Consider the following 13,939-nt stretch of genomic DNA (forward strand, 5'->3'; position numbering starts at 1 on the left):
ATCCCAATTCCTCCCTTTTACCTCTTCTAATATTGCTGTCATTAATTTCACTTATACATAAGCATACATAGGCATATACACTCATAAGATATACACAAGTATAGGTAATTGAATACATTGTTGCTATTATTATTTTGAGCAAACTGTGATCTGTTAGGTGAATTAAGGATAAGAACAGTAAGAAATAAATGTAAAAAATAAAAAGTAAAATAATCTTACACCATACACAAAAATCAATTGAAAAATGTATTAGGGGCACCTGGGTGGCTCAGTTGGTTGAGCATCCAACTTCAGCTCAGGTCATGATCTCATGGTTCATGGGTTCTGGCCCCACGTCGGGCTCTGTGCTGACAGCTCAGAGCCTGGTGCCTGCTTAGGATTCTGTGTCTCCCTCTCTCTCGGCCCCTCCCTCACTTGTGCTCTGTCTGCCTGTCTCTCTCAGAAATAAATAAACATTAAAAAAAAAAAAAAAACTGGGGCGCCTGGGTGGCTCAGTTGGTTAAGCGGCCGACTTTGGCTCAGGTCATGATCTCATGGTTTGTGGGTTCAAGCCCCACATCGGGCTCAGTGCTGACAGCTCGGAGCCTGGAGCCTGCTTCAGATTCTGTGTCTCCCCCACTCTCTGTCCCTCCCCCACTTGTGCTCTGCCTCTGTCTCTCAAAACTGAATAAACATTGGGGAGCCTGGGTGGCGCAGTCGGTTAAGCGTCCGACTTCAGCCAGGTCACGATCTCGCGGTCCGTGAGTTCGAGCCCCGCGTCAGGCTCTGGGCTGATGGCTCGGAGCCTGCAGCCTGTTTCCGATTCTGTGTCTCCCTCTCTCTCTGCCCCTCCCCCGTTCATGCTCTGTCTCTCTCTGTCCCAAAAATAAATTAAAAAAAAAAAAAAAAGTTGAAAAAAAAAATTAAAAAAAAAAAAACAACAAAAACTGAATAAACATTAAAAAAAATTAAAAACAAAAACAAAAACAAAAAAAAAAAAAACAAAACTGGGTGCGCCTGGATGGCTAACTGGGTTAAGCGTCCGACTTCAGCCCAGGTCATGATCTCCTGGTCCGTGAGTTTGAGCCCCGTGTCAGGCTCGGTGCTGACAGCTCAGAGCCTGGTGCTGCTTCAGATTCTGTGTCTCCCTCTTTCTCTCTGCCCCTCCCTCGCTTGTGCTCCGTCTGCCTGTCTATCTCAAAAATAAATAAATATTAAAAAAAGATTTTTTTAAAACGTATTAAAGACTTGGATGTAAGACCTGAAACCACAAAACTCCTAAAAGAAAACATAAGAGGTAAAAGCCTCTTGATATCAGTCTTGGTGAGGATTTTTTAGATTTGACACCAAAAGCAAAGGCAACAAAAGTAAAATCAACAAATGTGACTACATAAAACAAAAAAAGCTGCTTACAGCAAAGGAAACCACCAATAAAATGAAAAGACAACCTACGGGATGAGAGAAAATATTTCCAAATCATATATCTGATAAAGGGTTAATAGCCAAAATACATAAGGGACTCCTACAGCCCAACAGAAGAAAACCTAATCTGATTAAAAATGAGAAGATCTGAAGAGACATTTTTCCGAAGAAAACAAGTGGCCGACAGGCACATGAAAAAGCACTCAACATCACTCATCATTGGGGAAATGCAAGTCAAAACCACAGTGAGAGAGCATCTCACATCTTTTAGAATGGCTTTTATCAAAAAAGTAAATAACACTTGTTGGTGAGGATGTGGAGAGAAAAGAACCCTTGTGGGCTGTTGCTGGGAATGTAAACTGGTGCAGCCACTCTGGAAAACCGTATGGCGGTTTCTCAAAAAATTAAAAACAGATTTATCATATAATCCAGCAATCCCACTTCTGGGGATATAGCCAAAGGAAATGAAATTACTCTCTTGAAGAGATATCTGCACACTAATAATGTTCACTGCAGCATGACTCATGGTAGCCAGAACATAGAAACAACCTATGTGTCTACTGACAGATGAACACACAGTGGAATATTATTCAGCCAAAAAGAAGGAAATCCTGCCATATGCAACCACATGGATAAACCCTGAGGGCATTATGCTGAATGAAATAAGTCAGACAGAGAAAGACAAATACCACATGATCTCACTTATATGTGGAATTAAAAAGAACATCCCCAAACCCCTATAAACTCATAGATACAGAAAACAGATTGGCGATTGCCAAGAAGCAGGGGGTGGGGGGATGGGTGAAGGGTGAAATGGGTCAAAAGGTACAAACTTTAAGTAATCTCTACACCCAACATGGGGCTTGAAGTCATGACCCCAAGATCAAGAGTTGCATGCTCTGCTGAGCCAGCCAGGCGCCCCTGAGAATAAATCTGGAAAGTTCTCATCACAAGAAAAAAAATTTGTTAACTACGTGTGGTGATGAATGTGAGACTAAACTTACTATGGTGATCATTTTGCCATATACATATATATATATATAATTATGCTGTATTCCTAAAACTAATGCAATGTTATATGTCAATTGTATCTCAATAAAAATTTTAACTTAAAAAAAAGTAAAAGTAAAACCAAAAAGTAAGACCTTTGTTGGAATTTAGATTCCAAAAGACGTAGCTGGATAGGTTAAAAAGCTATACCGTTGAATCATATATTATACACCTGAAACTAACATAACTCTGTATGTTAACTACACTGGAGTTAAACGAAATAAAAGGACATACTGTTAAATGACGGGTTTTATTTTCTGCTTTATAGTTGGGCCAAGTTTTCAAAGGATCCCATTTCCGAATTGTTTCTCAGCCCATGATTAGGCCTCATCCTCTTTGGCCTAAATGTCTCACGTGTGACTTAGCACACTGTATCACTTATCCATTCCCGTTTGGGTGGTTTGGTGGGATGTAATGTATCCGCAGCGTTTCCCAAAGAACCTGACTTGTAACTTGGCAAAAATGAATGTACTCAGACATTCTGAATTTTGCCTCGGGGCAGACCAACTTTGAAGTCACTCTTCGACTAATATATACAAATATTTTTTTTTTTAATTTTTTTTTAACGTTTATTTATTTTTGAGACAGAGAGAGACAGAGCATGAACGGGGGAGGGTCAGAGAGAGGGAGACACAGAATCTGAAGCAGGCTCCAGGCTCTGAGCTGTCAGCACAGAGCCCGACGCGGGGCTCGAACTCACGGACCACGAGATCATGACCTGAGCCGAAGTCGGCCGCTTAACCGACTGAGCCACCCAGGCGCCCCTATACAAATATTTTAAAGCAAGAGTGGGAATGTGAAACATAACCTACTTCTCTTTCCTATAGAGATTCTATTGTATTTAAAATCTATTTTTACACCAGTTGGCATCCTGCTTTTTGGCCAAGTACTCGTCCTGCACATCCGACCTTGCGGAGCCTGGGACAGATCGCAGCATACTAGTGAAGAGAATTCCAAGTAGTTTGCAAAGCTTGCTCGCTCATTTTCCCATGATCACCTCCATCAAGCAGCCCCACCACCAGCTGGGAGAACAGAGATTTTCAGGACAGGTGGGATAAATGTTCTGAGAGGTTGTGCCCAGAGGAATGAGCAAATAGGAAATGTTTCTGAGCTACTTGAGTGTTTTAAAAAAAAAAATGTTCCAGGGGCGCCCGGGTGGCTCAGTCCGTTAAGCATTTGACTTAAGCTCAGGTCATGATCTCGCCATTCATGAGTTCGAGCCCCTCCACCCCCCTGTCGGGCTCTGTGCTGACAGCCCAGAGCCTGGAACCTGCTTCGGATTCCGTGTCTCCCCCTCTCTCTGCCCCTCCCCCACTCATGCTCTCTCTTTCTCAAAAATGAAAAATGTTAAAATATTTTTAAAATTCCAGAATAAACAATCTTATCAAGATATGTAAAGAAAACGTTTAAAAACAACAACAAATTGCCAGTCATGTTTGAATTTGACACTATCACGTAAGATAGAAGCTGTCAGTGTTTTGTTCAAGAAGGAAATAAACCACTTAACATATCCATACTATCTTAAACAATGACATTACATTAAAATAACCAAACCTTAGTTAAAAGAATTAAATAGTTTGGGGCACCTGGCTGGCTCAGCGGGTAGAGGACACGGCTTTTGATCTTGGGTCATGAGTTGGAGCCTCATGTTGGGAGTAGAGATTATAAATAAATAAACAAATAAATAACCAAACTTTGAAGTGAAAAAAAATACAAAAAATGTTTTTATTTTACCTCGACTGATTTCTCCTTTGATGCTCTTCCTTTCCCTGTGTGAGTCCAAGTTTCTGTCTTGTATTATTTTCCTTCTGCCCGAACTTGTTAACATTTCCTGCAAGGAAACAAATTTCCTCAATTTTTAGAAAAATTATTTTTTAATGTTTATTTATGAGAGAGAGGAAAACAGAGCGTGAGCAGGGTAGTGGCAGAGAGAGAGGGAGACAGAATCCAAAGCAGGTTCCAGGGTCCAAGCTGTCTACACAGAGCCCAACGCGGGGCTCAAACCCACGAACTGTGAGGTCATGACCAGAGCTGAAGTCAGACGTTTAACCGACTGAGCCACTCAGGCACCCCAAATTCCCTCAACTTTTATTTGAGAAAGTCTCTATTTCTCCTTCATGCTTGAAAGATAACTTCACCAACTACAGAATTCTAAGTTGGTGGGATTTTCCTCTCAACACTTTAAATATTTCATTCTACTCTCCTTGCTTGCCTACTGAGAAGCTGGATATGATTCTTATCTTTGTTCCTCTATAGGTAAGGTGTTTTCTTCCTCTGACTTCTTTCTGGAATTTTCTATCTTTGATTTTATGTCATTTGAAAATGATCTGCCAAGGTGTGGTTTTGTTTTGTTTTTGGCATTTATCCTGCTTGGTGTTCTGTGAGCTTTCTGGGTCTGAGGTTTGGGGTCTGACACAGAAATGATGGAAATTCTCTACCATTATTGTTGCCAATCTCTCTCCTGTTCCTTTCTTTCTTCTCCTTCTGGTATTCCCATGTGTATCTAACACGGTTTTGTAGTTAGTTGTTCCCCAGTTCTTGGATATTATGTTCTGGGTTGTTCTTTTCTTTCTTCCCCCAGTCTTTTTTCTCTGCTTTTTGGTGTTCAAGGAGTCTATTTTTTTTTTTAAGTTTATTATTTTGAAAGAGAGAGAGAGAGAGGGCACAAGTGACAGAGGGACAGGGAGAGGGAGGGGGAGGGGGAGGGAGGGAGGGAGAGGGAGGGAGAGAGAGAGAGAGAGAGAGAGAGAGAGAGAGAGAGAGAATATCAAGCAGACCCTGCACTGTCAGCACAGAGCCCGACGTGGGGCTTGAACTCCCGAACTGTGAGATCATGAGCTGAGCAGTAGTCAGAGGCTCACCTGATTGAGCCAGCCAGGCGCCCCTCAAGTGAGCCTATTGATACATCCTCCAGCTCAGAGATGGTCTTCCTCAGCTGTGTCCAGTCTACTAATATACCCACTAAAGCCACGCTTCATCTGTGTTCCGGTGGTTTTGATCGCTAGCATTTCCTCGTGGTTCTTTTTCAGGATTTTCCCCTGCTGACGTTGCCCATCTGTTCCTGCGTGCTGTCTCTCCATCAGAGCCTGTGCATACGAACCACAGCTGTCTTGAATTCCTGGTCTGACAATTCCACCGTTCCTGCTACGTCTGGTTTGGGTGGTTGCTTTATCTCTGCAAATCGTCCTCTCTGTCCTTTGCCACGCCTGGTCCTTTGTTCCTGATAGCTGGACATGGTGTGCCAGGTAAAAGGAAACGGGCCTTTGGGGGATGTGCTGGCGAGGACGGGGGGGGCGGGGCTAGGAGGGCTGCAGTGAGGTTCTGAAAATACCCCGGCAGGGTAGGCTCTGGTTAACTAGCTTCCCCTGCGGGCAGGCAGGCCCTGCTGCGAAAAACAGCCTTGGCTTAGTTCAAAAATGCTTCCTTTCCGCCTCTCCCTGCCGGAAACCTGATTTTCTGCCACACGTCCTCTGGGAAATCTGCTCAAGCTCCTGGAGGTAAATCTCACGACCGATGTCTGGCCCTCGCCCCCGGAGCTGTCCACACTAGGCCTCCAGCAGTCCGTGTCCTCCCGTCCCGACACGGGTTCTCACGGACGCTTCCTTCCGCCTGGGGGGTCTCTGCCCGTGGAAAAGCCACCACTCGTGTTCACCTGCCTCCCCACCCCCACCCCTCCCCTTTCTTACGGAGCCTAGAAGACACGTTGATTTTTCTTCAGCCTGTTCAGCTTTTTACTTGTTTTAAGGATACGCTGGTGACTCCTGAGCTCCTTACGTGGGGAACCGGGCTCTGCCAGTTTTAAGTCTCCACAAACCAGTGAATGAAAGGTTTACACTCACATCATTTACAAGTCCATTAACACCGCAAGACTGACTCAAACAAGCAGCAGTCCCCGCCACGCCACCTTCGTTGCACACCTGATTCCGCTCCCCAGAGGCCAGCAGGTGGTTAGAAGTGTTCTGGAGGAGATAAAGGCGAGAGAGAGAGAGAGAGAGAGAGAGAGAGAAAGAAAGGAGGAGCGCCTCCCTGATGGAGGGGCTGAGGTTTTCAAGATAGAGAAGACGACATGTGGATCAAGGAGGGAGGGAGTGATTTATGTGGGTACATAAAGGGCAAGCTGTCTGGACAAGGAAATGAACACACAATCCTGGGGGGCAGGAGGGATACCCCAGGGGGCCTTGTTGCAACGCAGATTCTGATTCAGTGGGGCGGGGGGAGGACTCCAGACAGCTTTTCCAGTGGGTTCCCAGTAGGTGCTGATGCCGCTGGCCCAAGGAGGCACACTTTGAGTAGCAAGCTTCTAGAAAGAGGAGCTCGGTGGGGCCAGAGCAGAAAGAGAGAGGGGCAAGGAGACTGAACCGGGGTCAGAAGGTGAATAGGGGACCAGACCTGGCGGTGCAGTGAGGGCCGCTGGAGGAGGGGCAGAGCTGTCGCCCGGAATGACATGAAGCAGAGAAAAGCATCTTGGACGCATCTGCGTCGGGGCCTTGCTGAGAAGAGCTCGCAGGGGGCGGAGGCGGGTAGGAAGCCGCCGAGTGAATCCAGATGAGAGAGGGCGGTCCTTCCGACTCAGCGGCCGCGGGACTGGGGGTGGGGGGCGGCGGCGCCCCCCGGATCCGTGATGGATTGGCAGGGGGAGCGACAGGGGGCTGCGGGCAGGTTGCCGGCTCTGCCCCATCCGTCCTCTCCCTGCAGACCCCCCGCCGCCCCGGCCAAGCCCCGTTGGTCCTCATTGCTGTCACTGCCTGCGAGCAGGTGGTGTTCCTGAGAGATGCTCCGACCCGGCTGGGCCTTTGCAAAGACCTCGCGGTTGCCTGCGGCGTCCACAGCCGGGCGGGAAGAGCCTCCGGAAACTGGCCCTTTCCCCCGCTTCTGGGCCACCACTCCCCTCCACGAAGCCTCACTCGGGCCCAGGTCCCGACCACCTTCTCCCCACACCTGCTAGGGAGCAGGGAGAGCCGTGGGGTGTTCGCCAATCCGGCCGGCTGCCCTGACACTAACCCGGGTGTCTCCCGTTCAAACACCTGCATCCGCTGTCTTATAGGTACTTAAGCAAATCACTGGTAACTTCCCTTCACTGGTCCGCTACTGTCGTACCACATGGCTTCCCTCCGTGCCACTCAAGGTGGAGTCCGTGGCCCAGTGGCATCAACATCACCTGGGGGCTTGATAGAAATGCAAGTTCCTGGGCCTCACCCCAGACTGCTGAATCGGAATCCGGCAGTAGGGCCCAGGAACCCCGTGTTCTAGGGAGCTCCCCAGGTGATTCTTGTTGAAGTCTGAGAGGTAGGGAATAACACCAAACCTCAAACTGAACATCAGTAGGTCCCGGCGCCATGTTTGAGAAAGCGGGTCTAGCCCAGTGGGCTCAACCCTGGCTGTACATCAGGATCATCTGCAGAGCTTTCAAAAAAAGATACCCGTGCCTGGGCCTCCACGGCCAGCAGTTCTGATGTACTTGGCAGGAGCAGGGCCCAAGGGAGTCTAACTTGCAGCCGGGTCTGGGAATCTTGGGAGCTTGGCAGATGGCCCTACATTCTTTTTCCCACACCCAGCTGCATTTCCTGTCCCTCGCTGGTCACTCTACCTGAGGGGTGTCCCTGCCATCTCCATATTGCCAAATCTACCCATTCAAGGAACAGACCGAGTCCAAATCAAGCTGCTCCTCAAACTGGTCTCTGATTCTCTTTCGGTTTCCTGAAGCCACATGGGCACCTGTAGCCAAATAAGACCCCTGCGTTGCTCTCTTTGTTAAAATGAGGCCTCGTTCAGCGAACTAGTGGTTCTCAAAGTGTGTCCTCAACACATAAAACTTGGGAAATATTACGCACCAGATGATTTCTGCACCTCACTCTTTGGGTTTTCCTCCCATCCCCACACTATCCTTTCTCAGTCTTCTTTGTTTGTTACATTTTCTTCCATGCAGCTGAAATTCACAGAACACAAAAGCAGCCATCTTGAAGTGAACGATTCCGGGGCATTTAGCACATTCAGGGCGCTGGGCCACCACCACCTCTATCTAGTTCCAGAACTACATTTTCATCACCTCAAAAGTAGTCACTCCCCATTTCTACCCAACCCCCAGCCATTAGGCGTGTTACTTCTTTTTACTTTGAATCGATTTGCTCATCAGAAAATTGAGGATCGCTTCATCAGGTTGTTAGAAGAAACAAGGCAGGTAATTTGTGTAATTGGCCCAGCACTACGTATGCTGGGCACCTGACAAAGGTCGGATCCTCACTTGGCTTTCCCTTCAGTCCTGTCATACTTGTGTTCAAGAGGTCAGATTTCACGGCACTTTGGCTTTGTAAATGCCTCCTTTAGAAAAATAAAAATATATCTTCCCCCTTTGGAAGGTGATGCAAGGGTAATTGGTATAAATACGATCACCAAAAATCAATATTACGTTTCTATTTTTATTTTAAAGTTTTTTTTGGAATTATTTTAGATTATACAAAGGTTGTAAAGATCACAGAGATCCTGTACTTCTTCACCCAGTTTCCCATATTAACATTTTACACAACCATGGCAGAAGTTGACATTTGGCAAGACTAAGAAATTAACATTGGCACATTCCTGTTAAATAAATAAAACTATAGACTTTGGGGCACCTGGGTGGCTCAGTTGGTTGATCGTCTGACTCAGTTTCGGCTCAGCTCATGATCTCGTGGTCTGTGAGTTCGAGCCCCACGTCGGGCTCCGTGCTGACAGCTAAGAGCCTGGAGCCTGCTTCAGTTTCTGTGTCTCCCTCTCTCTCTCTCTGCCCCTCCCCTGCTTTCTTTCTCTCTCTCTCTCTCTCTCTTCAAAATAAATAAATACACTGACACACACACATAAATAAAACTACAGACTTTATTTGGATTTCACCAGTTTTTCCATCAATATCCTTTTTATCCTCCAGGGTCCAATCCCAGATCCCACATGGCAATTAGTTGTCATGTCTCCTTAGTCTCCCCTGTGACAGTCTCTGTCCTTGCTTGTTTTTCCTAACTCTGAGGGTTTTGAAAAGCACTGGTCAGGCATTTTGTAGACTGTCTCTCAGTTTGGGTTTATGTGACGTGTTTCTCATGATGAGACTGGGGTTACGGGTTTTGAGACTACTGTAGAGGTGAAGTGCCCCTTCTCGTCACATCAGATCCCATCAGGTAGCACAAGGTACCACAGAACTTATTACTGGTGATGTTAACTTTTGAGCGCTAGGAGACAGTGAACTGAAAGTTGTACTTTTTCCCTTTCTATCCTCTGTCACGGGTTTAGCCCCCACTCAGTGGGGAAGGGAGAGTATGGGCCACCTCTTGGAAGGGGCAGTATCTACAGATCTTTGAAATTCTTCCGTAAGGAAGGCTTGTCCCTTCTCATTTATTATTCGCTCATTTATCAGTATAGACTCGTGTGTCTTTCTTTTCTCCGTGGCTTACAATCCGATACTATGTTATATATCTGTGCTCAAATTGTTCCAGTTTGCCCACGGGGAGCTCCTTCAGATCGGCTCCCATGCCCCTTGGACATGCCCCAATCCTTCCCTGCCCCCATCCCAGTATATTCACTTTTGATGTAAAATGTGGTTTTCTGCCTCACCCATCCACTGAAACTGCTCTAAGGTCTTTTAGATTACAACGGTCTCTAGATGGTGAGGCCAAAGTCTACTCTTACCAGACCTTTCTGTGACAATGCTCTTCATCTCTTTCTTTCAAAGTGCATTTGATTTTCCAAAAACTTGCTATGGCATGTTCAAACACAGACCACGCTAGAGAAAAGAGCATACTCAACCTCCGTGTACCCATCTCCCAGCTTCAATGGTTCTCAATGTTGTGTTCATCTTGTTTCACGGGTCCCCTCTCCTGCGCTCTGCCACTGGAACCCTTCAGAAGGAATCCCAGGCATCCCACGAATTCAGCTGTAAAGAGTACAGTGTCTTTAACAGGTCAGAACTTTAAACAAACAAACAAAACAAAACCAACCATAAGCACAGAACTATTACACCTAACAAAATAAACAATTCTCTAATATCCTCTAGCAGTTCATATTCAAATTTCCCAAGTTTTTAAAAAAGTTTTTTTAATGTTTATTTATTTTTGAAAGGCAGAGTCCGAGTGGGGGGGGTGCGCAGAGAGAGAGGGAGACACAGAATCCCCAGGTTCTGAGCTGTCAGCACAGAGCCCGACGTGGGGCTCGAACCCACGAACCGTGAGATCATGACCTGAGCTGAAGTCGGACGCTTAACTGACTGAGCCATGCAGACGCCCCAAGAGTCTGTATTTAAAAAATTTTTTTTTAATGTTTATTTACTTTTGAGAGACAGAGACAGAGCGCGAGCAGGGGAGGGGCAGAGAGAGAGGGAGACACAGAATCCGAAGCAGGCTCCAGGCTCCGAGCTGTCGGCATGGAGCCCAATGCGGGGCTCGAACTCACGAACCGTGAGAACATGACCTGAGCCCGAAGTCAGTTGCTTAACTGACTGAGCCACCCAGGCATCTCAGTCTGTATTTTTGATGTAGACCCTCTCCACTGACTGGCAGGATGTCACTGGATGCCATGTGAGCTCTTCACACTCTGTCCCAAATGGAATTAGTTCTTCATCTCAAACTGCCTCATTGTTTTCTTTACCTCAGTGACTAGAACCGCCATCCAAGACAGAAACCCGAGCCATCCCAGACTTTTCCTCACCTGCCCCCAAGTCGCTGAGCCGCAGAACTTTCTACCCTCAATATCTCAAGCGTGTCCCCTTTTTTTCCAGCTGCCACAGCCTCAGTTCTAAAATTCAAAGAGCACAAGTGCACCATCCAGGGTCACACATTCTCAAGCAGAGCCGGGACTGGAAGCTAACCCCGTGCTCCAGCACGGAATAAGCTGGAATCTTGCCGAGGGCTGTCGGCAGCTCCAGATTCTTTGCTGTGCTCCGGATATATTGTGCTTTACCCATATTGCGAATACGGTTGTAGAGGCCGACTTCCGCAGGGTGAAGCGGCCCAGAGTGGGGAGCTGGGGAGTCAGAATATTCGGGTTTCACACCCACATCCGCCACTGAAAGCGGACTTGGTGAAGGTGGTTAATTTCTCTGTGCTGTTTCCCCGCGTCCACGACAGGAGTGCTATTCCTTCACTCTTCCGAGATCCCCGAAGCCTTGGAAACTGGCAGGCGTGCATGGGTTTTAAATAATGTTTGGCAGATCGACCCGAGCTGACTGTAAGGATTTGATGCCGAAGGCCGATCTGAACGGACCTGAGGGTATTTATGGTCTCTACTTCTCCCACCGAGAATACTACTGACAACTGTCTGTGAAGAGAGGCTGCTGGCTTGGCCCGCTGGGACAAGTTGTACGACATGTTGTACTTTGCCAAAGTACAGCAATGTCTGTGTTCTGCGACACACCTGATGGAAGGGTGTTGGAAAACAGGCCGGGCAGCTGAAACGGCTACTTCACGGGTCTGTCACATAGGTTAATTGCTACAGAAATTAGCATTCGTAAAGCAGTTAGAAAAGCGCGTGCCCGGAGTAAGCCCTGTAGAAGCGTTTGATAAACGCTTCACGTAATGGCTAACCCTATGAATGAAATGAAAGATTAACTCTTTTAATTTTTTTTTAACATCTATTCATGTTTGAGAGACAGAGACATAGCGCAAGCGGGGGAGGGGCAGAGAGAGGAAAACACAGAATGTGAAGCAGGCTCCAGGTTCTGAGCTGTCAGCACAGAGCCCGACGCGGGGCTTGAACCCACGAACCGAGATCATGACCTGAGCCGAAGTCGGACACTTAACCGACTGAGCCACCCAGGCGCCCCGAAAGATAAGCTATTTTATGTCAGAAGAGAGTTTGAGGAATTCGGGGGCTTCCGTCAAAGCGGGGTTCCTACCATGGCTCTTCTGTTGGAAAGAAATTAAGTATCAGAGAGACCGAAAAACGCCTTTTGAATGGCAGTCCTGTCCTCACCCTGCTCAGAACCAACCAGTTTTGAAACTGGTGTGGATCACGTCCACGCAGGCTTCTTGGTTTTAGTACATATATGTGCCTCCAGAGTACGTAGGTTTTTTAGAACCAAGGATGATCCGGCCCCGAATGTCAGTGCAGAGGCTGAGAAGCCCGGCCCTTCCCCTCTTGTCCCCCCTTTTCCCCCCCTTCTTCCCCCCCCCTTCCTTCCCCTGGCCTGCCGGCACCTGGTGACCGTCACCGCACACCGCACACCAAACTTTGCTGAACAGACCCGCCAACAGATCGTGGGTCCCTCCCAGACCCCAACAAGGCAAAGCGTCCATTGGAAGAGCCGCCGGGGAGCCCTCTCTCCGCATTTGAGAGGTTTCACACCCGGGACTTTCTGGGGTACTCTGGCAGTTTTTGAAGGCAGGGGATACACGTCGACGCTTCCCGAGCATTTACCGCGTGGCCTGCACTGTTGGACAAGCACGAACTCCAACGTGGTCTTCACACGGACCTGGGGGGGGGGGGGGGGGGGTGGGCATCACCGATACTCATGCGTGTGACAAAGTGACTCGCCCGCACCGGCGGCAGCGGTCACAAAGCCAGCGGGGCCCGCCCCGCCCCGCGGCTCCTCTGGGGGAAGCCATCGAGACCCTTGTAGAGAGAACAGTTCACTCCCCGAGAGCTAAGCTGCTCCATTCCAGGCTCGCTTTGTATTTGTGCCCGAGCCACACTTCCTGTCTCTTTAGGATTTGAAATTTTAGTCATGTGCCACCTCAGGGGAAGTGAATTCTGATTTTTGTCGGCAGGACCCAAGCACAAATCACAACTCCAGGAATACAAAGAGAGCCTGGAAAAATAGGCAGCTGGGGCTGAGGAAAGCAACGCACTGCTCTCAGCGCGGGGGCTGAACCGTGGAGCTAAGTATTCTTTGGGACAGACCTGTCGATACTAAATCTTTTCCCCCAACCTCTGATGGATGTGCTCATCTTCTCAGGTCAACACGGGCTCACCCAGGCAACGCGCTGTAATAACTTATTGAAAAGGCAGCTGGCGTTTATAAACGGACTGTTCCATCAATTTTTAGATTTTTGTCCTCAGAAATGTATTCTCTTCTCAAAGCAGTATTTGCTATACGTAGTAAGAGCTCAATGACATCTCTTCTGCAACACAGGATCTGCAGAGGTGAGCAGGTTTGGGGATTATTGTTCTTTGCTGTCAATTCTGGGTGACATTCAAGCTCTGTAGAGATGACGAGATAACCAGAGGTCAGAGAGGTATTCTCATTCCATTAGAGCAGGGGTCGCCAAACTACCGGCCACAGGCCAAATCTGGCCCGAGGCCCGTTTTTATAAATAAGGTTTTATTGGAACACACCTACACCCATTTGTTTACTTACCGTCTATAGCTGCTCTCATGCTGCAAGGGCACAACCGAGTAGTTGCCAAGCAGCGGCCTGCAAAGCCGGAAGCGTTAACTCTCTGGTCCTTTACGGAACACGCCCGCTGACCTCCACGTTGGCCAGAAGCGCGATCTGTCCCGCTGGATCATTTTCAGTGGGGGCTAACGGGAG

This window comes from Panthera uncia, chromosome X (assembly GCF_023721935.1).
Source record: "Panthera uncia isolate 11264 chromosome X, Puncia_PCG_1.0, whole genome shotgun sequence".
Taxonomy (NCBI): Eukaryota; Metazoa; Chordata; class Mammalia; order Carnivora; family Felidae; genus Panthera; species Panthera uncia.